Genomic DNA, 25745 nt, shown 5'->3' with positions numbered 1-25745 from the left:
GAACACTGTACAGGAGCTGAATGATCACCTGTGGGTTGTACACCTGAAACATATCTCTGTATGTCATAGTAAGGCCTTCATCATCAACTCCTCGATGGACAAGACACTGAAGATGTCATCACTGGTCAGCCGCTTTGCCATTTCACTGAGAATAATGTAATGAGGTGCTCCAGGGACAACTATCACTGATGTGCAAATATCAGACTTGTAAACACTGGACTGGAAGTTGTGTCTTGTCAGTAACTTTAGAAGAGAGCAGTATGCGCTCTTCTGGTGACCAGAGAGGAAAAAATAATAAAAATACGTAGATCTCATCTTCCCTCTAACTAGCTCAAAAATGAAGGCAAGAGCAGTAAACCAATAGAGTAAAAGGTGATGTTCTAAACAGGCTATGAGTACAAAGATACCAGATTAGGGGAGTCCAAAAGTAGTCTGATAACCTCGGGCACCACATGCTATCTGCGGGATTAGTCAGAACTTCTGAAGCTTGAACAAGCAAGCACAAAAAGTATAATCCTTCCTGCCATCAGTTATAATACAAGGAACTTAACACTCTACAGCACAGAACATTGTTTATTCTGTGGACAATTAAAATGCAAGATCTCTTATATGCCCCCCTGCGCTAAGAAAACCCCTACTCAACCACAACGCCTGTACACGTACACCACACATCCTGATAAGCAAGTTTACAGTTAAAATCTTCAAGAACCTCAGGAAAAATTCACAGCATTTATCTGTACTGTGCAATGCTACAGACAAAAAAATCAAACCACTTGAAAGACAGTAAAATTAACTAGGGCAAGCTTTGTAAGGCTACTGTGAAAGTAGGCTTTAATCATTAGTAAGCATTAATCACAGCATTTGCAGTTCGCACATAGTTGTACAGGAACAGCATCTATTTTGCTAAGGACCCAGGAAGGATGTACCCTCAAACAGAATTATGTAAGAGACAAAAATATTTGAGTCTAATTAAGAGCTGTTTATAGGACAGTCAGCTTATTAGCAATTCAACTACAGTTTGCTTTTTAAGTCAAAAGGCATATTTGCAAACTAACTTGCTTGCATGTATCTTCAAAAGGAAGTATGAATTACAAGGGACTACAAGATGAATGTCACTGTTCCAAACATAGCTGAAACAGCTTTTAGATAACAGAAGCAAAGAGCTTGACTGGAACTGGTTGTAACATAGAAGTCATTAGCCTCAGGAGTAGAAGCATCCAATATCGCAGTCAATGACTCAACTCTTTGAAGAGGCTTTCCAGGCTTTTCTGATTTTGCAAGAACACCGTAGGAGAAAGCTGAAAACAGGGAACATGAGTTTCTGTAGAAATCGGAAGTGAATCAGCATCCTTTTGCTAGCTTCTCCTACAAATGAAGTGATTCTGTTGTAGAGATGAGCCCGTTTAAGAGAGTCCTTGGGAGGACGGTGAGAAAGGTGTTCACAGATCCTAGAAGTCTAAATAAAACAGTATCCGAGATACAGAAGACATTTTTATTTGGTGGAAGTTTGTTTGGTGTTTTATTTTGGGTTTTGTGGTTTGGGTTTTTGGGTTGGTTTTGTGGTTTGGAGGTTTTTTTTTCCCCTAAGGGGTATGTTGTTGGGAGGCTTTCTGCTCCCCCCCGCTCCCCTCCCCCTTTTTTTTTTTTTTTTAAACTGAAGAGAAGTACTTGTAAAGTTAATCTAGGTCCACCACAAGAGCTGCAACATGCTTCCAGTAGGATATATACTTTTTGTCTAGGTTTACAACCTTTGAGCACACTCCAATGCTTTTTTTCACTGAATTAATTCAAAGACGCCACTCAAAGTTCTGAACTATGCTTGCCATTCTTGGCAACGGCCCTGAAGTAGGATGCAATAAACCACTCAGAGTTGTTAATATAGTCATTAAATAACACAGCTAGGATACGACCTCTTGGGTTCACCTACTGTGGTCTCGATATTACTCTGCATTTCCCTTTTTTTTTTGTTGTTTTGTTTTTAGGTGACCTGTAGGCGAAGTTTAGAAAACATTATGAGTTTCGCACAGTATCGGTGACTAACGTCTAGTATTATTGTTGTTTTTCCAACAACTATCAAACATTTAAACTTGTGCATGCAGAACTCTCCTGCCATCATGGACATCTCTCCTTGAAACAGAATGAAGCACAGAGAACAAAGGAAACATGAGTAAAATTACCCAGCTGAAACTAAGCACAAATTAGGGTAAGACAAAAAAAAGCCCAAAGGTTAAAGTGCAAAAGAGTCAACACCAAGCTAACAACCAAGCTGGCATTAGTATTTTAACAGAATTTGTTGCAAGCAAAATAATTCCCTGCTGTATTCCTAATATGAACCACAGAACATATGGTTATGGGCCTGGAGTCAAAATGGAAAAAACCCACTAAGCGCTTCCCACAGATACTTTTCAGACTCAGAGATACATTTTTGGTGTCACTTACGCAGTGTGTTACCAGTGTTGAAATTTCACATTAATTTCTCCCTGCAAAAACAATTGGGCAAGAACAATGATCCCACTCACTCAACCCAATGCAACCTTTTTCTCCACAAAACAGTATTGAAGAGGCCTCAGACAGAAGTGATAGCATGGAGGTTTTTAGAAAAAAGGTGCATGACAATTCACTGGAAAGGACTGGCCTTTCCAGTGAAAGGCCTTTTCTCCCTAGTAACTGGTGATAGGACAAGAGGAAAACAGCCTCAACTTGCGCCAGGGGAGGTTTAGACTGGATATTAGGAAAAATTTTTTACACTGAAAGGGTTATTAAGCATTGGCACAGGCTGCCCAGGGAAGTGGTTGAGTCACCATCCCCAGAGGTTTTTAAAAGATGGGTAGACAGCATGCTTAGAGATATGGTTTAGTCATGGTTTTTGTCAGAGTTAGGTTGACGTTTGGACTAGATGATCTGAAAGGTCACTTACAACCTAGGCAATTCTATGATTCTAAAAACAATACAAAAATACATCAAGTGAACAGTGTAAACTATTATATGCAATTCCTCTCTGCATCTTTCAGTACTGCTTCTTGGAAGTTCTATGAAGAGGCAGGTTGTCCAGGATCAAATGGTCAAGCAAGTCCACCAGAAAAATTCACTAACGACATTTCTTCAACATTTGCTTTACATAGCTACACCCATTGGATCTATGCAACAGGTTGCTGAGCTGATTCTTGAAACAAAGTGTGGGATGGTAGAAGCAAAGACACTTGACACTTTGCTTAAGATCAGTTAGAATACCTGTGAATGTGAAGTGTTTTTCAAAACTTGAACTATTACTCTCTTACTCCCACACAGCAATCAGACTAAATCAGGTTTCAAAAAAAACCAAATACACAAAGGTAGTACGAATAAAACAAAACAATCCATATGAAGTCAAACGGCTTAACAGTGTTGGGTTTTTTTCTATTAGCATCATGCTGTTCACTACAGTGAATACTTTAGCACACTTTTCTTTCCTCCTAATAACATTTATTGGAGAATTCAAAACAAGGCCAATCACTATTTCAATCTAAATTATAATTAATTCATTTATGTTTCTACCTCTTAAATACTCCGGTCTCGATCCCATCTACTGCATTATTATCCAGACAAATTTTGCTCACAAGCAATCACAAACTGGAATCAATATGAGATTAACGCAATTTCTGTATAAATCATCGTTCTTTATCAATTTTCGTGTCATGGAGATAAGCACGTTTACAGAAAAATAGTAAAAAACAACAAAAAATTTGCATGTCAGCAAAGACAGCAATGCTAATCCAACACACACCCCTCACTAGAAAGGTGGTCACACAGAACTGTGATAATTTCATCATATCCTGGCAAATGGTGAGGAAGTATATGCAACAGTTTACACAGCCTACAACTCAAATGATGCATTCATAAAACGTGTCAAATCGAAAAACAGCAGATCACGCAGTCTCCTTCCAACACCTTTAAATAGCTACTAAAAAAAGCTTTTCCTGCTCTTCCAGCCTCCATCACTTACTTGATATTTACTATGAATGCAGTTACTAATCATAGTTTACAATCATACTAATCATAGTTTACAATACCTAGAATACCAATCAATTTTGCATATGCTATTGCAGCAAGCCTGAATGAGATCAGTGCATGCTCCTTGCATTTACTGATGCTCACAACTGAACAGAGGAGGGAGAAGGGAAGGAAAAACAGGGTATCTCAATACGTAACTATTTCATGCTCTCTCAAAGGGTGAACGCTAGTTGTAATGACTTTTTTAAACACCAAGTTTCTGGTAGAGACATTGGGCTTCTCTGTGCTTTTTGATTACCAACTTTTTATTTTTCATTTTTTCTTAGTAAGAACACTTTTTCAACAGAAGAAAGAAACAGCGAATGGCTAGTCAAAAGACCTTTGAGTAAAACACATAGAGGGGTAAAGAGAAAAAAAAAAAAAAAAAGAGTAGCCAAGGAAGGAAACAAGATCTATAGCAATAGACTGTAGAAGGCTCAGTTACTATTAGAATCAGCAACACTAATGAAAACAGAAAAGCCGAGCAAGGACAGTGCACTTGCACCTGTCAAATCAACATCTCTGACACAGTGCCAAAACAGGAGAACACAGAGACTGAGACCCACGAGAAAGCTAATGTACATTAGACTGAATGTTTCAAGCAAGCACCACAGCACTCATTTCACTCCAGCTTTAAGAGCACTCCATACCCCCAAGGTAAAAAGCGCACAAGTACTGGATAAGGGAGGAAATTACAGGTTGGTGTAATCCTTATGAAAATTTTTGAATGTGTTTAAGCTTCAGAAAAATCTAAATCTCTGAAGAGACCAGGACTGAACGCCAAAGCAGCTGCTACTCCTACAATGGAGACAGAAAGGAAGAGATCATAAAACACTGCTGCACTTTTATCAGGGTGTAACAGCGTGCGCAAACATTACATGTCAATTAGATTATAGTTAGCCTAGCACACTGCCAACTGTATGCTAATCTAAGGTCAAACCTCCTCCTACATCAAATGTGCACAGAGACAGACTCTGGCAGTGATCTTACTGAAAAGTTCAAAGTCAACTTGGCAGACTTCTAATTGTTGAGCCTGAATTCAGATATTCCATTATTTTTCTTAGCAAGGCCTATTTCAAGATGTACCTAAAACAATAGATGATTCTTGTGTCTTGTAACTATTAGCTCTCATAAGTATTTTAAAATGCATTACTCACACAGAGCAGGAATATACTAGTATGTGCTATATATGGAAGAACACACCCATTCTACACCTACATATACGTATATATGAACAGATGCATATGAATACACATACTTGCGCATACACAATTGCAAAGACAGGATGTTAGATAGGCTAGTATTTGTGACATAGGTATAAATTCATAACAACAACAACAAAAATGCATTGAACTCCAGCTACCACCGTCATTTAAAATGCAGCGATTATTAAAAGGACTTCCGAGTGCATTCTCCACAGAAACCATCCCTCCAGAAAACTCAGTTTAAGTCAGAATAAAATGACCTACCAGGATCTCCTCCACTTCATCTGATGGTCGACAGCATCAATGGAGAATGCAGTTTAGTGGGGAAATTCATAGATGAAACAGGACCACAAAGGAATCAACATCATCTTGGACCATTACACGTCACTCCTATTTCATTACAGTATTCTGCACTACATACAGCCTCCTAAAAGATTTAAGCCACCACCCTTTGCAATGTACACAAAAAGACCAGAGGGCAATAAAAAAGTTACTGCATAAAAAGGAGAGGAGCTTGTTTTCCAAGTGCAGGTGGGAAAAAATAATCTGTCATTGTCACTGCTTTATCTGATTATAGTCAGCAGCAAATGGGAAATCAATCTGAGATCCAATTTACAACTACAAATATCGTTTCCTACCTAAAGACAGCTAGGGCTTCCCCTTGTTTCAGTTGGGATCAACCTTTCACAGTTATCATTATGGCTACCTAGGAGATACTCACCAAGTAGCCCCCTCCAAGACAAAAGATTTTTTTACTCAATGGGAATCAGAGGAATGTCTTAAATGCAGATAGTCAGAAGTGTTTGAAGTGGTCCTGCAATTCAAGCAACTGAGCTACAAATCAGGGACAGACAATGACTTATTCTCCCTGTAGGGTTTCTACCTGCAAACAGATTTTCCATTATAAAAGGTCTTAAGCTAAGGAAGGGTACAATAAGTAGGGCAACAAGATTTCCCAGTTGGAAATTTCACAGATTCACCAGTGATTCTAAATATACAGCCTGAAAATACCTCCTTCTCAGACTACATCCTTAAAGGAAAAAAATCACAACAAAATTACTTTATGGCAAGTTATTTAGAAGACCTAAAAGCAATAGCTGAACATCTCTTTTTCACTCCAATAAGTTATAATTCATGTTTCTCATTTCCCAGCTCCAGTGGAGAGTTCTGTGTTAATTTCTGCAGGCAACATCACACAGCCAAATTGATTTAGTTTACATTTTTATACACTGTCTAGGGTGTTCCCAGCTCTTACTAAAGTTTTCTTTCTTTGCTAAAACTTTCTTTTTTGCTGCTGACTTCCACAGTGAGTTTCAGTCAATTTTGAAAATAAATCCATGAAAGGTAAGACAGAAAATAAGACAACACTTGGATAAATAACAACACAAGAGACAGCTGTGCAGGGACATGCATTCTTTCCATCGCTGTGTAAAACCTCTCCAGCTCCAAGTAGCTACAGAATCATGGAATTCTGTTTGTCATGAAACACAGACCCAGCTTGCCACCCAGCAAACAGGCCTTGTCTGGAACCAGCACTTCTCTTCTGAGGAACAGAAGACTGTTCACAAGGTCCTGATGTCGTGCATTAGATTTTCTGGGTTTTTTCCTTTTATGTATTTAAACAGGTTTTGAAAACAATTCCTGGCTTAAAGGAACAACAAGTCCAACAGAATCCCTAAATCTAAGCTGCTATTAATGTTGTAAAAATTCAACAGAGTTATAAACCTGTATTTAAAACTAGAGTATGTTATAACATCATCCCCCTAACTTCATACTATAAAAACACAAGGAGGGGTGTATTTCTAAACAGAAATCCATATCCATCCTTATCTGTCATCAAGGTTTTCTTCTGCACAGAGCGCAAAGCATTGGATTTTTTCAAGCACGCTATTTTTGTAGGAAATAACAAAGCACAATATATATGGGCAAGAGATTATGCCAATATTTAATAAAGATCCGTTAACTGTTTTGGTATCTATTATGACCTGAAAAGGAACAAATAAACTACAACTGTAAAAACATGTAGCATGTTCACAATCGAACTATTATAGAACTCAGCTTTATTTTTAAAAATATTTGTGTTAGTAAAAAGGTATTAAAGTGACTGACATGGTAAATAACATGTTTAATGATATACCAAGTCTCAATTTTAGAAGTATTACTTGGCTTTGATACACTATTTATATTTTTAGGTGTGTGCATACTAATACACTAATGTTACATAAATACAGCATATTTGTACATGCATGTATGATACAAGCACATGCACACATACATCCCTGAAAATCACCATGGCTTTTAAGCAATGCGTATCATTGAGAAAGTTTCCAATTGAAAAGGGACTGGAGAGAATACACAATTCTCCCTAGTACGTTGTCCAGTGCAATGAGCGCACTCAAGGTCAAAGCCCTCCTCCTACTTTTCCATCCCTCCACTATCATCACTAACTGAGCAGCTGACTACTTTAGCTGTAAATTTAAGACCTCGATAACATGCATCAAGCATTTAAAAATATAACCTCCTTATAGTTACTGCAGGCTCAGCATTGTTAATCAACTCCAGTTGCAAGGGAATGCTCATTGGATTGCTCATATTGAATTATATATTTACAGTCTGATTAATAATGCAAAACTTCAAAAATCTGAAGTAATCCTATCCATGGACTAGCAGCAGAAGGATATAGAGAAAATATTCAATGGAAAATTTTGAAATAAAACTTCAGTATAATTGCTGATACTAATGGCATAAACCCACTGTTTTTTTGGAGGGACAGGGAGGCTACTACCACAGTTAATAAAAGAAATGGCACAAATCACTGATTTTTACATCATGTTTTTCTAAATATAATTAGAATTAAGCATTGTGCTAAATCTTATATTACATACCTGAATGATGTACAGCATTGACCCAGCATAACACTATTTAAACACCCTAGAATTCTTATGCATAAGCATAAGATTAATTGACCTACTTTTTCAAGACTTCCACTTACCGTTCAATCTTACAGAAATATTCCATTATAGGGAAAAGTCATAGAATGTGTTGGGTTGGAAGGGACCTTTAAAGGTCATCTCGTCCAAGCCCCCTGCAGTAAGCAGGGGCAAGTCCTTTTATGCTGTTGTATTTTATTTGCTTGTGCAACTCTGATCCTTTGGCCCTAAGATGCACCTTACTGTAACAACTAGGTAAGACAGCAGGGAAATGTTTTCTTGTGTAACACTTTTCTTGAACCTAACTCCACACCACTATTTCCCAGCCCACTCCGTATTTTTCATTAAAACATCAAATAAATTTCCTCACAGTTCAAAGTTCTGTTTTCATCTTATCCCCTTGGTATAAAACATGTACTTCATTCAAAATGGTGAAAAAAGTGCACCAAAACACTGAAATTAAATGTTGAAAAACTACCAAGCAAGCCTGATATTAAAAACAGAAATCTATCCAGCTTTGACAGGAATCTCAGTTTTACTGGCGTTTCCTACTTGCTTATTATGTGCTGTGTTACAACTATTCCTCATCAGAGTGCCCGTTTCTTGTGGGAAGCGTGCTACAGCAGTTGCTTTAAGTGAAACTTCAATCCTTAAGTAACACTATTAAAAGCTGAAAGTAACATCCTGTTTAGGGTTTAGGACACTGGTCAGGGAAAGAGACTTGGATGCTGCCATTGATTTGCTTAGATCATCTTCCCGCTGAAAGTGTCTGCTTCCCCACTCATTTGTTATCAGAACCAGCACAGGCCTTCAACAATGCCTTCTTCCACTAGGCAATTACCCAACGCTTTTCTTGAAGTACGTGAAACTAAGTTTAAATTACTTATGAGCTTCTCACATTCAAGACGATGGTTATCTTTTCTTGAGTCTTAATAATCTTAACACTGGACACATAGAAAATTGAATGGGAAATCTCAAAGGAAAGTTAGTCATGCACTTCTGTTTTATTGAAATAACAAGATTAAATACGATTTTTCATTCAGCCTGAAGAGAGATAGAAAGCTTTTCACCTGATTATTTATTCCCCCGATATAATGACATCAATAAGAAGTTGTAATTTCTCGTTTGGATCACATATGAAAAAGATGACTAGAAAAAAATAATTTTAACAATAAACTAATTTACTGTATTCTTACTTGAGCAAGTTCTTCCAGTGCTGATAGGGCAATTCAGATAGCAGTCATTCAATAGCCTTTTGACCATTTTCATCTTTTGTCCATGTGTTCCCAGAACTAAAATTGTACACATCAGCACGTTTTTGTACTTAAAAACTTCACCAAGCCTTTTTTGAGAGTTTTAGTCCACAGAACAGAAGCAAAGTAGATTAAAAAGCTTTCTATCTTGGGGTGATGATTTTGAATATTCAACACATGCAATACATGGAAATCCCCTCGATCCAGTGATCGAGGCTGGGGACTTAAAACCAGCTCACCATTGGCGATATGTGGTTTACAAAGACTACAGTTACCGCACAGCACAAAAGGATGACTAATTTAAATCACTCACAACGCACAACGACCACACATAAAATGCAGACTGAACAAAAACTCAGAATGAAGGGAGCAACACTCAAGAATTCTTGCAGCATAAGACCTAATTCAGATCTGCTTGCCCTATATGACTGTAATGGCTGCAGCAGAAGTTATATACTGACACACAATATTTAATTAAATAAGTCCATAAGCATTTCATGCATCATGGTATCAGTAACATAAATGGTAAAACACACCAAAATGAATGTAACTTCATTTTCTTAAGTTCCATAGAAGGAAACAGAATATTGTGCTGAGCTAATCTCTTCTGTTTTTTTCTCTTTTAAGAACAAATGTTGTATAATATGGATTAGGACATGGAGATGCATTTTCCTATAGCAACATTTTAAAATGTTTTCCACTTATGAAAGAAAGAGTCAATAGCATAACTTAGCACACACACCCTGCTTTTTTCCTTTTTTTTTTTTTTTTATAAATAGGTTTTATTTCGCTTACCATCCGCTGCAAACATGTTGTCTTACGAACTGATATGGCTTTAAACTAACTTAAGAAAGGTTAAGATTTTCTTCTCAGAGAACTGCTAGCCAATCTAGTGAAGAGCAACAATGCAAGTAGCTTTTCAAATTCATTCAATATTGACAAGTGAGCCACCCTACCAAAGCCATATAACAGCAAGTTTTCTTTAACATAGAGCGTCTCATGTCTTAACATCTGAACTACGTGATGCAGAAAAACCACTGAATCAAGGCAGACAGGCACAAACCAGCTTCCTTGGCTATTTCTGTGTTAGTAAATTCCAAGAAAATACATGCCATTAACTCTCAAAAAATCTTCTAATAAATGGGATTTCCACCAAGACAATTACACAACATCTAAAGACAATGGAAAGAATCTTCAGAAATTTTAGCTTTTGTTTTCCTTCTAGCGTACACATGATGAAGAGGGCTTGAAAACATTCCTTACTGTTCGTATTCTTCACTGGCAGTCATTCCACTAGCGACTATGGTTCCCTTCTGCTACTACTGGGATATTATTCCACCAGTTAACCAAGACCCCGTGTGAAGAGGTCACTGAATTTCTTGAGTACAAGTTTATTCTCCTAACATTCACTTACATATCCAACAGCCAGCAGCACCAACATATTGCTGACAGAAAGGAGGGAAATCATTATGGACTTTGAAAGATTCATTCCTGAATCAGGCCAGCATGAATGAATTGAAAACATTTTCTGGGGAAAATCTCCTTTCACAGTTAAGAAACCAAGAATATTCACAAAAGCACCTGTTTTCTCTGATTAATTAGTTACCAATCGAGTTCAATCAGTTATGCAGACAGATATAATTAGTCTAACTACACAAATAGATAACACTTTTTTTAAAAAAAAATATCTAAAATCAAATGCTAATTAAGATCTTCAGCTGTGTTATTTGATACCACAATTGATAACAGTGATCTGACAGCGGCATCAGTTAAATGAGGAAAACAGACATTGCAAAAGAGGACTTAATGCAGTGTTAATTCTTAAAAATGCAATAGTTACAAGTTTCTTGCTGACAGGCTTGATTATAAGAACGCTGTGTAAGTATTTAGCTCTAACTGTATAATAACAAGAATGAAACAGTGTCGCTAACCATCTAGCCTTCTCTTAAGATTTGCATCTGTGATGAAATGTGTGTCCTAAATAACTATTTATTCTTTAGCGATTTTTAATTCATTTAACCTTGTCCTTAGACATATCTGATATAAACTGACATGCTGCTTTAATTATAGGCTGCTTTGAAAGTTCACTAAAGATATTTTTCAAACATGGAGAATAGCAGGACAAAATTCCATTAGCGACCTTTTAGTATTACAAGCACCATTTCCAGATGAGCAGTCAAAGCCAGAGACACATTTAGAACAGTAATGTGTACAAGGTCAAAATAACTCCACCAGACTAAGAATCTGGAGCAAGATTTATCAACATTTTGCCCAAAGCCAGTTGTACCTCTTTGTGACATTCTCTTCTCAAAAACATTATAGTATAGAAATGTTAATGTATCTGTGAAGCTATTCTAGTAATGATTTTTCCCCTGTTCTTTTTGCCACCTCTTACATGTATTAAGATGAAACAAAGTTAAGTCATCTTCTCAACTATTTGTTCTCATACCAGTGAAAGGCACGGCCCTTTTTCCTAAGGCTTAGAGATCATTTATTATATGATCATATTATCCAGTCTCCCTGGAAACTGTTTAAAAATAGTCAATAGCTGTAATGGTCAGGTTAGTCTCCTGGCTGCTAATTGCAATGTTTACTTGGAGCTTCAATATTCATGCATCACAGTTATTTTTCAGCTTGATTTCTCTCTTCACAAACACAGAGCCACAGCTGTATATATTTCACACATTCTCTAAAGGAAATATTACACTAATATATACAGGCAGCAGATAGAAGTTTTCAATTACTGTAGGAGTTTTTATGTCATTATATGCTTACAAAGAAAATTAAATGGAACCTTACCTCTAAATTAAACTTCATTTAATAGAAAATAAGCTTTTCTGAAAGTACTACTTGACCATGTGGAATGCTTCCAGCAATCAGATCTGTAACACAAGATATAAACAAGTTAGTTACTTATCCCCAGTCCATTAATTTCTAGTTTTAAAGTACCTTCTGCCAACACACTGGAAAGGAAGCAACTCAGGAAGTTGTAAGTTTCCTTTTCTCTTTGGGAGTCAGAATTTGCATTGCCAAAAAGAATAGCTTTAAGTTCAGCAAAATAAAATTCAATCCAGGCTTCCAAATTACTCACACTTAAAATATCATAATAACTGAACTCTGAGTTTATATAGGTGTATATATATACCTTGAAATTGTCTAGTGACTTAAGAAAAAGCTTTCAGCACAAGTCTGGGTATTAACACAAATTAAGCAATCACATTGACCTCTCAAAGACATCTATTTCCTACTAACTGTGCTTTTCTATGGTTTATAGTCTCTGTGTGGAGTAACTTAGTAGAAAATATTGCAGCACAAGCCTCTCCAGGCAGTTTCCTCCACAATGAACCTCCTTCTTAAAAATAAAAACAGAATTAATAGTTCTTTTCTGTTTTCAAAAGATGGTAGAAAGGGTGTTTCAAGGTTTTGGTTGTTTTGAGGAGGTAGACTTCGGTTGGGTAGTTTTAGGGTTTGGGGTTTTTTTGTTGTTGTTGTTGGGGGTTTTTTTTGTTTGTGGTTTTTTTTCTTCACACTTCTCTTTCTTTTTCCTAGTTAGTTGTTAGTTTTTACTCTAAACAAAAGCTAATATAGCATAGAGGTTTAATACTCATATCATGAAGATCGCCTAGCAGTTTGAACACCAAAATAAATTACCACCACCACCTCTTCAAGTATCTCAAAATTTACAAGACTGATCACTTTTATAGGCACAGTAATCTGTCTGGACAAATAGAAGGTGGCCTAGATCTTTGCTGCTAGCAAAGGCTTGTGTATGTTCTGTGTGTGCAGACTGTAGTCATGAAAGGCTTTAATCCCTTTGATCTCTTGGAGCACTCTCTTACTGCAACTAAAAAATTCAGATGAAGTTCCGATCCACAACAGCTACCCAAATTTGAAACTAGTTCATGTATCAATTTAGAAAGACCACGAAGTTAAAGAATAAAAGTTACAGATGTATACAGCTACATAACAAGGAATGCCTCTTAGCTGAGAAAAGGCTACAGCAACAAAAAAATTCTTGCAAATTTTAACTAACCAAAGCTGGCAAAAACATTTCCAATAGAATAAATTCATCATAGGATGTTTTGCTTGTTTAAGTTGGTTAGAAAAATGATAATTTTTTTTTTCCTTTCAGTGGACTTTTAAGCAACATCATCTCTATGCCAACACAACTACTAACTGCAGGTTAATAGATTTACTGCAGGTCAGAATAATGCAGTTTACAGTAGGTCAATTATTTCTGCATCCAATGGATCACTTGCATTGAAATTAGAAGTTTGCTACTTTGAAATTTAGCCCCCTAATCCACACTCATTCAACTTCTCAATACATACCAAGTCTTCAGTAATACACATAGAATGTACAATTCAGTCTAATCTAAATGCGTGCCACCTCATGGATTTTCTGCTAAAATTTAAGGTCAGGATAAGAGCAAGTTCAGTGCACTGAATGTCTGCATATCTAATGCATTCCTCAAGTGGCTGTAACAGTGTATAAGAGATTATCTGTAATTAAAAGTATTTGCGTTACAGTAACAGGCCAAAGTCCTGTTCAGTACACCGCATGAATTCACTAGCCATCCTACTTCCTGGAAGCCACTATTTACTTCTCCATACTTGCACATATTTTAAATTTCTAAAATTTGTTTCAAATGTGATCATGAAGTATTTCGGTCACTTGCAACATTGTTACACTTCTTCATTTTCTGTCCTTTGTTGACAAATACTTCAGAAGCCCTTTCAAAGCCCCAAGTTCTGAGAGCAAGTACTAGCTGGAAGAACCTTCACCTCTACTCCAAGTCTTCACCAGTTAAGGCTGACACCGGACTTGTATCACAAACTGAATGTCTAAACAATGTATCACACCTAGGGGACAACAAAACTGGATGTAGCAGAGAATGAAGCAACCATCCCAGTATTCAAAGGTCGCCAAATAAATTTTACAATTCAATACATACTGTTAATTTACCATCATTGTAATTTAAATGGTTGGGAAACTGCTTTGAAATCTGCTCTTTTCAGATGTTCTATAACAGAGTTGTTGCTAAAAAAAAATAAATAATAATCAGCTGTTGTTTTCAAGCTATAAACTAAATATGGTGAACTGGAAATTTATTTTTCTGTAGTTTATCAGGAGGGTTAATCTATTCATGTATGTGTTAATCAGAAACTTGACTGGGAAGGAAGGATGTGAAGAACAAGGGAAGGAACAAAACAATGCATTTGCAAATACTACCAGAGCAACCTAACGAGTAGAATACCATGTTTTAAAATTACAGCTTCATTTAAAATAACAGATTTTTCAGTTATCTGAATATTTAATAGTAGAAAAATGAATGTACCTTGTGGAGTCTGAGAAAAACAAAAATTGTTTATAGCATGTTACATTTTAAGAGTAGCTTGAAGAAATGTGACTGTGGAAAGAACTTTTTTTTTTTTTTTTTCCCAAACTTACCAACTGAGCCTAAAAACTATTAATCACTGTTTGTTTATTCTATTGTCCTCGCTTCCTGGAATGTAGTCAGAGATGGAACTTGACTGCCCAAAAGCCCAGTCAGCAAATCAGCTGCCCTGAACCCTGGATTTGTTTACAGCATAAGCCTACTTACTAACGTTCTTAACCTACTGCAGGGTGGGAGCAATGAGTGCATAAAGCACCTAATTCTGGAAGTTTACACAAAATCCAATAGGGCTTTCTGAATATTTGGTTTTTTTTTTTTTTTTTTTTTAGCATAAGCCCCCCGTTCCCCTCCCCCCTCTTTTTCTTTTTTTTCTTAGCTGCAGCTACATTTCTACGAAGGGGCTTCAGTTCATATGCTGGTGATGTTATTTATAGACCAAGAACACTGAATAAAGAGAAGCGCTGAAGTAGCACATACTTTCTCAATTCCATTGCAGAATTCTACACTGTGAATTACAGGTAAAACTATAGTTTTACTCTTTATAGGTATTTCCTAGGTATTCTGCATTCTCAAAAATCTTGGTGATAACGTAGTTTAATTCAGTAGCATTTGGATTACAAACTCATTGAGACTACAAGGATAAATTCCAGCATTCTCTTACAATACATTTTTTAAATGTGGAAAATAGTTCTGCCCATGCATTTCTGCTGGGTTTATGTGCTTTCTCCTATACTGTGTTTTGTGTGTCGGGGTTTTTTGTGAGGTTTTTTGTTTTATTTTTTTATTTTCTTATTATTGTTAGCCAAGCATTGCTGTAAAAACCAAAAGCAAATCAAAACACATGGTCTATTACACAAAGCATGGATGCCTATGTTTTAATCCCGTTGGCATTCATCACTACATTACTGTATCATCCCTGCTAAATGAATCCACTAATAGCTTAATATTTTGAGCTATAAACAAGCCAATAGTTACCCTTCCCCCACTCCCCGACACTGGGAAATTTGGTTCTATGATATATGTTTCATGCTTCAAAACTTTATGTTCCTTGCACATAATAAAGGCATTGAACAGCCACTTTATAGTTGGTACTAATTTAAATGTTTTGTAGAGTGTGACTTCTTTCAATTCTTAATTCCTCCACTTATCTGTCTTCTTTTATTATTTTCTTAAAGGGTACAAGAGAGTAAATTACTACAAGGATATGAAATATGCAATATTATGAGGCACAGATATTTTTAGCATCATCTTCAGAGGCTGAGTCCCTGCTACCAGTCCCATCCCTATAAAATAGGGCTGAATTCCGTAAAACAGATTTAAGAAGAGGATAGAGAAATACGGTCTACACAGACACTCACAGTACACTGCAAAGAACATATCCAACCGGACCCAAACTTATTTCCCAAAGCAAATTCCCACCTTCCTTCGAAACTCTACAATAACTTTTAGGCTGTCTGAACATTTACTGGAAACAGCCATAAGCCCGAGTAAAGCTGAGCTGACATACAACTTTACTTACCAAACTGATATTAAAAACCAACAGTAATGTTTTTGTGTAGTAGATCAATATAGGTTTTTTCACAATCAAAGCAATCTCTGGCATTTACCACATTAAATATTCTTGTAACCAACAACCATATTTTTGCAGGTGATTTCTGAGAACAGATATGCTACCTCCCTCTAAAGAATGGCATAATACTCAAAACTCCAGATATATTAGCCACACACTGAGTTTAAAACAACCTGCAGGCTAAGTGCAGTTATGCCTGGGCTTTCCATTCTAGAGGGCAGACTGGCTCAAGTAGGGTAACACAGCAGCAATTGCCAGGAGTCGGGGGTATCCAGTGCGGTGTTCTGAGATCAAGCAGGTGGGTATATGCACTCCATGCCAGGACAAGTGCATGAAGAACCCACCACAGAAACACAACTAGAGGAAGACAGTCATGCCCTTCTATATACTGTGAACCATTATTCACAGTCTAACAAAGAGCTAATAGAAATCTTAGCCCGACACTACTTGAAGAAGCTCTGATTTTAAAAATTTTCAAAAAGTGGCTTGTATTAGATTTTAATCTAGGTAACAGTTCATTACCAAAAGCCATTATGATTAAGGTTTAAGTACTTTATATAAGTGTTCCTCTAAGATACTGTAACTACACTAACCATGAAATATTGAACAATCATACCACAACTGTTACTACACTCCTCTTGGTTAATGAGGAAAAGTTATTAAATTAGGAGACTAAAGCCTCCGTCATGCTTGCAGCCAGGCTTCAACTACTGAGTTTTCAAGTTTTAGGCATTGCGCTACCTTGAAACCAGCAAGCTTTTCTAGCTGTCGAACGTAAACAGAACACTGCACATAAACCCAGAAATTCTGCATTTAGTTTTATCACCTGTAACTTGCTCAACACCACAAAACACCCACATGGTTGGCTAGTACGCTTACTATTTATGAAGGATAAAAACAGGCTACAAAGGGGAAAAAAGGACCAATAAGCACCCTATACTTCAAAATGGCTGCTGCAGGTAAATCAGGTTTTAGTAGTATGAATTGAAACACAACATTTACCTTTGAATATAAAACTCAATTTTAATTAACTTTTTTTCTCAGAAAAGTATTACAGGAGACATGCATTATAGCAGGAAATCCATTTCAGAAAGCAGAACAAACCTATATGCAACATCATTTCTTGGCCTTCCTCCCCACCAGACACTTTAGTTTTGAGAAACTACCATTTATCAGATCATAATACAGATTGCCCCATTCTCCCTAGATAACAGGCTGTGTCAGATACTGCAATAAATGATCAGAATTCGCCTATGGAACAAGGTATTCAGCATCTAGGCAAATTTGACTATCTCCCAGGTGAATCCATACTCTCAAATGCAATTCTTCCCTTACACTTGGGAATAAACATCATTCCTTGAAAACTATAACATTTATGAAAATGGTGCTTCAGTGCAAGCTGAAGCACTTAAGCTAAATTTTCTTCCTTTGTACCTCACAGATGGCGGTAGCTCAGCCTTGCATTGGTCTGCCAAAACTCAGCTCTCCACCTGTAATTATCTATTACTGCTTCACTCTATCACATCTTACCTACTGTTTTGCAACTTCTATTTATCAATCTTTACAGCATGCTGTGCATATGAGTTGAAGGTTTTGAGGCGGTCTGAAAAGGCACAACAAGTAAATTCTGCAGCAGAAGAGGAAACTATGACATTAGTTTCTTCTCAAGGCTGCATGTTTGTATTCAGCAGAAAAAAGTGCCTGTTGTGATCATCTAAAGTCAGCTATACTCTGCTATATTTTCAAAATTATGTAAATGTCAGATCTCTTACATTACAGATTATGAGGCTGAACCAGCTTTCTGTGATCTATACAAGAGACAAATGTCTTCCTGTTTTCATGAATTTGAAGTTTTTGTCAGGCAAAAACTACTTTCCTACTGTTCAGGGATCTTCAAGAACAATAGATAGTTTTCCACAAAGGAGCAATTATTACTTAAACCTTATTCTGAGCTTCCTACCTAGGTAAGTTAGAAAAAAGGTTCTAATTTTGTATTCTAATAGAAAGACAAAATCTTGTTTCATGTGAATTATTATTCCTTTTAAGGTAGACAAAGAAGGTTTACCAAAAGTTAAATGGTAACTTATTTCAATTTTTATCATTGTTATTACTACTACTACAGAAAAAGCTTCAGCAAATATTCACATTCAATCATGTCTGGTAAATTCTTTGAAACTTGTTTGCCCGGAACAGTATGTCAACCTGGCATCAAATTGCAATGCCTTTCCTTTGATGACAGAAAGTAAGTTTGACTGATTCACAGGAGTGATCTGCAGTACAAGGCAGTCATGCTTTACTGCCCTCCTAAGAAACCACACACTAGAAAGGTGCCTTGTGTCAAACCCACCTATTCTTCTGTCATGATGTGAATGACACTCACCCTCCGAGTACTACCACAGGAAATGTCCAGAAACTAACAAGTATCAGCCACTATTATGTAAGCCAGACTTGCAATGTCTGCAAGGAGCTAACTACAGCCGTCATCAATGGTTCTTCATTTATTATAAAATCTCTGGCTCTAGATTTGAGCATAGAGTATAATCTTTTAAAAACAGAGCTAAATACATAATTTTCAATCATATGATACAATACATAGTAATTGAAAATGACAGGTAATGATGTGAAATAACTGGTCTTCAAAAAATGAGTACATGGCACTTTCCTCATCAGGGTGCCATTCACACTACCTGTAATGTCTGACCTTTTACAATTTCGAACCCACACTAACGTTATCCTTATTTGCAGCCAGACAATCTGTAAGCAGTTTAACAACTGTGAACAAGATGTTAAGTCTATTTTTCATGAGAACAGGAAGTGTAGCTTGCCTTAGAACAGTTGCAGTTCCAGTTCTCTGCTGGATACTAACACCTGAGCAGTGAACACAACTCCATAGTATCAGAAATTCTTTAGCATAGGGTCTATTTTCTTCCCATGCTTTGATGCTTACAAACTAAGAATATCTAAATATGTACTTGCACTCAGGTCAAAATTAATCAGATTTCTCATCCATTTATGATGACATACTTTACAGCATCAATTATTTAGCTATCCATTGCAAAGATTCAATGGTTCAGTGGAAGCTATTGAACCTCAGCAGTTCCATGGCAATATAAATAAACTGTGTATTTGCATCATCTTTATGAAAAAGTGAATTCAGCTGCCATAAGTAACTACTATAAAAAAAAATAATAATATGGGAACTTCTACTTTTTTTTCCACCGTTAAGTCATGAATCACTGAAAAGCCTCACTTTTCCTAAATAAGCATCTTTTACATTAGGTTCACATTTCCCTTCAAGTTACTCATCCAGAAAGGCATATCAATCCACAATATAACATTGCTACCAATCCTCAGCCACGCTTTCCTCTTCAGGAAAACATATTTAACCTTCATTTTCACCAAAAAATACAATTGCTTTATGCTTACAGTTGGATCAAAGAAGAATTTACAACATAAAGTAAATTAGAAAAAATCCACAGTCTTAGGCAATTAAAATGACTGCCTATTATAATGGCTACTATTTCTATGTTTCTTCCAAAAAAGTTAAAGAAAATACATTAAAAAGAACATTTTAAATAGCTTGACTACATGCATGGTAGATTTTAACCCCATATAAGATAAAACTATCACCAGATCCAGGTCTTACGTTAAAATCCCTGCAGGAAGGGTAACAAAGGTGGCTGGTTTTAAGTACTGACAGTTAAGCTAACCGAAACAAAACAATCTATTGCATTGCCAGTATTAATCTAAATACATCACTTCCAAGAGATGCTACAAGGTTATAATCAAATTATGAGATTGTCTGTAATGTGAACACTTCCATCTTGAATGATATGAAATACATAGACAATTTTGGCTAAATACCTGCAAATAAAGACATTAGTGATATAAGAAGTAGTTTAGGAATTGAGATTTCATGTCCAGGGTTGGTGCATGAGCTGAATACGCAATAAAATAACAAAAGTAATCTTTCAATGCACACGTAAAAGAAAAAACCCAAAAAACATCACAAGATTTTTACCGTTTGTACAATTTCTTAACCGTATGTTACCAACACAGGACACCTGCCATTCTAGTGGTGTAGTTCTCAAGTTGTTTGTATTTAGCATAAAATTTTCCAGCTAAAGCTCTTCACAACACAACTACGGTCATTTACACTGCAGCAGACAAAGCATACAATTTACCTCTTTGGCGTGACTAACAGGAAGTTTGTCAACTTTCCAAATATATTCCTCGAAAGCTGGGTTGCTCTATATTTGCATCCAAAGGGTTAGTATAGTAACAGTTCAGAAAGTCCAGATACAAAGTGTCTGAAATCCAACAAAAACTTCAATTTTTCATTTTTACATTATCTTCACTGTTTTGCTAGACTGAAGAGATTCTCTTTCACAGAATCTTCAGAGTTGAAAGGGACCTCTAGAGATCATCTAGTCCAACTCCCCTGCTAAAGCAGGATTGCCTAGAGCACATTACTCAGGACTGCATCCAGGCGAGTCTTGAAAATCTCCAGAGAAGGGGACTCCACAACCTCCCTGGGCAGCCTGTTCCAGTGCTCTGTCACCCTCACAAAAAAGAAGTTTTTCCGTGTATTTGAACAGAACTTCCTATGTTCCGACTTGTGCCCATTGCCCCTCATCCTGCCACTGGGAACCATTGAAAGAGTCTTGCACCATCCTCCTTCAGCCCACCCTTTAGATACTTGTATGCCATAATAAGGTCTCCCCTCAGCCTTCTCTTCTCCAGGCTAAAGAGTCCCAGCTCTCTCAGCCTTTTCTCATAAGGGAGATGCTCCAGTCCCTCAGTCATCTTAGTTGCCCTTCGCTGGACTCTCTCCAGCAGTTTCCTGCCCCTCTTGAACTGGGGAGCCCAAAACTGGACGCAGTATTCCAGTTGTGGCCTCACCAGTGCAGAGTAGAGGGGGAGAATGACCTCCTTCAACCTACTGGCCACACTCTTCCCTATGCAGCCCAGAATTCCATTGGCCTTTTTGGCAACAAGGGCACGTTGTTGGCTCATGGATCATTTACTGTCTACCAGGACCCCCAGATCCTTCTCCTCAGAACTACTTCCCAGCAGGTCCACCCCTAACCTATACTGGTGCTTAGCATTCTTCCTCCCCAGGTGCAGGACCTTGCACTTGCTTTTGTTGAACCTCATTAGGTTCTTCTCTGCCCAGCTCTCCAGCCTGTCTAGGTCATGCTGGATGGCAGCATGGCCCTCTGGAGTGTCAGCCACCCCTCCCAGTTTGGTTATCATCAGCGAACTTGCTGATGATACACTCTGTCCCATCATCCAGGTCATTAATGAATATACTGAACAAAAAAAAAAACCTTTAAAGAACACTGTTTTATAAAATTTCCTTATCTTCAGATCAAGTTATTAAATACTTACCTTAAGCAACACATTAACTATTCTGACAGTAAGAAATGTATGTTTACTGCTATAGCTCTATAACTTCTAGTATGACATCTTAACACCAGTTGTTTTTAATTGTTGTGACTACTTAAAAGTCTTGAAATTTAAATAACTTCCCTCATTAAAAAAGTTTTATTTTCAAAATTCAGTGGTAAATACAGTTCTTTCTCACAATTTCTCCATATATAACCAGCCTTTGTAGATAAAGTTATCTACTTCTGGAGACGAAACTACCCCAAATACTTAGGGGGCACACTATGGTATCATTTAATGTCCGAGTTTCACATCACTTTAGAACTGGGAGAGCTAAAATTTCAGGAAGTCTCCACACTTATTTCTGCTATGCAAACTATGCAGGTGTTCCTTATCTCAGTACTACGTATCTTTTCCCTCTATACATTTGTCCAACCACGTGCAGAAATGAAGCTGAAACTTTCACCCCCAGTAAATAATGTCCTTAGGCTTACTCTACTAAGACAAAAAAAGAAACACTATGTACTTGAAAATTAATTTGTTTTTGTCTGCCACCACCTCAGTAAACAATAATGAAAAAAGTTAACCCCAAACTGTTTTCTATAAACAATAACTGCCAATTCAACTAGTGTGAGTGCTTTAAATACCTGCCAGGAGTCCAAAAGGCGATCATAAGCAGCCACCTGAGGCCCACAGACATCTTCCATCAATGGAGTTTGTCACTCCAGTTAAGCGCTTAAGATTGTGGAAGTTGAGATCAAAACCAACTGGCATTAAAAATTACCCAGAGTGAATGTGGTTGACTAGAACCAAACTGAAGCACTTCCTGACCCAGAGGCACTATTCTCCCAGCTCAAAGTGAGCCCGCTGTCATCAGTCACTGTTCTAGATCTCCCCAGAGTAAGAAATGTGCTCCTCAGAGCAGTTTACCAGCAATAATGTTTTGTGAGAACTTCGAAGACAGTACTTTTTCATTTTCTTGTATGCTTGAAGCTCATCATCCCAGCACAATGACTTGATATCAAGCTTCCTATATAGTAATTTTTGATTTTTAAATCACTTTCAATGCACTTCCCTCTCCAAATAACAGCCATTTATGCAAGTGAGTGAAGCCGCATCAAACAGATTAAGAAGCTGAGTGGCTATTTTCTGCATTCAGGATTTCTTTTTTTGTAGGAGGTGTAAGTCTTAATATGACTGGACAGGGGTAGGAATTTAAAAGGCAGCTTTAATCACTCCTACTTTTTAGGGCTCCTCAGTGATTTCAAATTTAATAGTTCCACAAAGTGCTCTACAAGTTGTACACTATACCAGATATGCATAAAGCAGTTCTCTTCCTGCCTGATTTGTCTTGGAGGACATTAAGTTAACATTTCAGAAAAAACAGCACATATTTAACTGCATCTGCCAAGTCAATTCTTTCTGATTAAAATATACTTTGAATTTCATAAGGTCTTCCCACAGACATAAATCTTTCAGTCTCAAGCACTTCCTGTCATTTTAATTGCTTCACTTCAAGTCCCCTAAAGAACAAAAATGATGGCTTGCAGTATTCACAAACAGGTTGAACAGCACTCATTGTGTCCCAGGAGAGAACACTGTCTGGAATGGCTATTCAAATGGGAGGATAAGGAGATACAATGCTGAAAACCACATACATGAAATACACACTGTTTATACTCTTTATTGAAAACAAACATATGAGAAGCTCAACCTACTCCTCACTTCCCCCTCCCAGTAAGAGGAAGAGAGATGTCTTCTCTTGACAGGATTAAGCTTTCCAAGCACATGTTTCTGGACTGAGGCAGTGTTGCGCTATGTAGGAGAACAGGAAATAATCCTTTTCAAGTTGCTTTCACTACTTCTAACTATATGGTCTTAGACCAAGGGGTTTTTTTTATACACGTAATTTATTCGATAGAGTAAGGAACAAGTGAAACTCCACCACACTTGTACACTGAAATGGTCTTGAACCAAATCAGCCCTCCATTTGTGGACACAGGTTGTCTAACCCCAAATACTATCGTTTTCAATTGCTTCTCATACTGGAGCTGCTTCAATTTCAAATCTCCCTACCTCACTCTGGTTCACCTTTGAAGTTAGCTCCTGCAAGTCTCCTCCATATACCAGCCCAAGCTTCCATAATCTTTCTGTCAAGAAACTTAAATAAGGTCCCCCAGTGGGATTTTGCTAGAGAGAAAGAATTGTTTGCGTTTGCTCTCAATTAAGCTACTTAAATACTGCAAAAACTTGAAGAACTCAACAATATTAGTCACTCAGAGCTGGTTTCAGTTGTTTAGCATGACTGTAGACCTGCAACACTGCTGCTGCAGATACAGATAATGCCCTTTTACCGGCTGCTGAGAAGTGCAGTTAGCATGGTTGCCATTGTACTGGCAACACTGTACAGCTGCAGGGTGGCATGGCTTAAAAAAAACAAAACAAAACAAAACAAAAGCCACCAAAAAACACTGAACCAAATCAACACGAAAAAACACACATTTCATCAACAACTCAAACTGGCTGCATGGAAAAGTGGACTGACTCCTAACACTGTTTTCAATAACAGACACCCCAGAAAGATGTATTTTCACTGATTTTTCCATTCATTTTCCTGGAATTGAAGCAAAAAAAACCACCTGAGTAAATCAAGCGATTTTCCTATCTGGTCTTTTTGAAACAGGTCACTGTGACACCATTCTGCACAGAACTAAGGCTTTAGAAAGGAAGAGGTAAAACATTGCATTCTTAGCTCCACTATGTATATAGCATTACAGTATTTTTAGAATATCATAGAGTTGATATGCAAAGTTAATTCCAAAGGTTTTTTCATACACTGTCTGCCCAAGGGACTGATTCCACTGCATTCAGAAAGCACATCTGAAGTGTTTATTGCTTCCAGATTTTGAAAGAAGAAATTACTGTTATAACTCAGCCGGGTTGTCTTAACAGTCTGGTAAAGCCTCTCTGGTTTTCATCCCAGAGTCTCACTTCAGAATAAACATGTTTCCTGTGTATTAATTCTCCAAGTATACGAAGCTCATATTCAAGTTTTAGACAGAACAATCCATTTAACATGGAAAATGAACACAAAACAAAACTTATATTCCAGGCTGCTTGAAACACGTGCAAAGTATCTGGGAACTTGAGTTGCTGCATATAACACTCCCTAACCTTTTTGACATTCTCTTCCAAAACTCTGAAGCACTACATTCAGAATTTGCACTAAAAGCAAAATTTATAATCACTACTTACATCCAATTCTGCACTTAATGGTTTTATTGGATCAAGCCAACACATAGGTGACAACTGACCTCACTGTCCCAGATACACGAATTAAGTCAGACAACAAGAGCAACAGCTAACACAGGTCCACCCAAGTTAATGATAAATGAAGTTGATGTATAACATTCAAATCTGAAGGTCTAGCAATCTAACAGCCCAGCTACCAGTTTGACCCTAGCGATCAGAGAACGGACACTAGTCATATGTGCAAAAAGTCTGAAACTTCTACCCAGACAGCTTTTGCTCTCAGAAGTCACAGACTTTAAAATTAAAATATAAGAGCCTGCCAAGAATACAATAGATTGTTGAATGCAATAGCTAAAATACCTGCTTAGGAACATTAATTTTGGTCACAGACCACAGGAATGTAAGAACCAACATTAAGTAAATGATTACCACAAAGCTATGCATAAGCACTTGGATGAACAGAAGTGAGCATATCCATGAAAACTGGTGATATAGTGCAACTATGTTTTGGTAGATAGCATTTAGCAGGTCAATAGGCCAAGTGACACTGTCAGAATTCAACTTTCATCTTTATTGTTATGTTTCTAAATCTGCATTTCAGTTATTACACAGATTTTATCATTAAAACCTTTAAGTACTCTTAATTATGCTTTTAAATGATAGAATTCACTTCTGTCATAGTATACTTTAAAAGCAAAGCTCCCAACTCATCTGAAAAGT

General features: G+C 37.1%; 1 protein-coding gene across 2 annotated transcripts in view; it reads right to left on the bottom strand.

Annotated features, from left to right (window-relative positions):
* Positions 1 to 25745, bottom strand: part of TLN2 (talin 2) — a 188520-nt gene that overhangs the window by 119332 nt on the left and 43443 nt on the right. For both annotated transcript variants that reach the window (XM_074601899.1, XM_074601898.1), the window contains exon 2: positions 12217 to 12299. The gene's annotated coding sequence lies outside the window, so the exon portion shown is untranslated. The remainder of the gene's footprint in view (positions 1 to 12216; positions 12300 to 25745) is intronic.

This window comes from Larus michahellis, chromosome 9, assembly GCF_964199755.1.
Source record: "Larus michahellis chromosome 9, bLarMic1.1, whole genome shotgun sequence".
Taxonomy (NCBI): Eukaryota; Metazoa; Chordata; class Aves; order Charadriiformes; family Laridae; genus Larus; species Larus michahellis.
The sequence above is the reverse complement of the archived record's forward strand: the minus strand, read 5'-3'. Positions and strand labels throughout refer to the sequence as shown.